Here is a 512-nt window from a genome sequence, read left to right on the forward strand (position 1 = left end):
TATATACAGGCTTCCACACAGTTTCTATCTACCAAATCCACTCATTGGTCGACTTGGAGCTAAGGTAGAAAAGATACTTGTAGCACAATGGAACTAAACCTAAAACCACGTAGCGGCGAAGCGAACTTCCGAACTACACAGGCGCGCCTGACCTTATGGAATTAAGTGTAAATAAAAGGCAAATCATAAAAGTTTTTAACAATGCGCAATGTTGTAGTCGTAGTTGTCATCAAAATGCACTTTGGACGCCATCGACTTGTCGGATCGGCGTATAAGGAATGGTGGAAACGCAGTAAGTATTGTACGTGTGTTTGCCTGTAGAAGAAATTTGGGGAAACAACGACGACGACGATGATGATGAAATTATGATAATGATTAATGACGACAAGAATGATGATGATGATGATTATGATGAAGATGATGATGATGACGACGACGACGACGGTGATGATGATGATGATGATGAAATTATGATAATGATTAATATGATGACAAGAATGATGATGATGATG

The sequence above is a fragment of the Octopus bimaculoides genome, chromosome 4 (assembly GCF_001194135.2).
Source record: "Octopus bimaculoides isolate UCB-OBI-ISO-001 chromosome 4, ASM119413v2, whole genome shotgun sequence".
Lineage (NCBI taxonomy): Eukaryota > Metazoa > Mollusca > Cephalopoda > Octopoda > Octopodidae > Octopus > Octopus bimaculoides.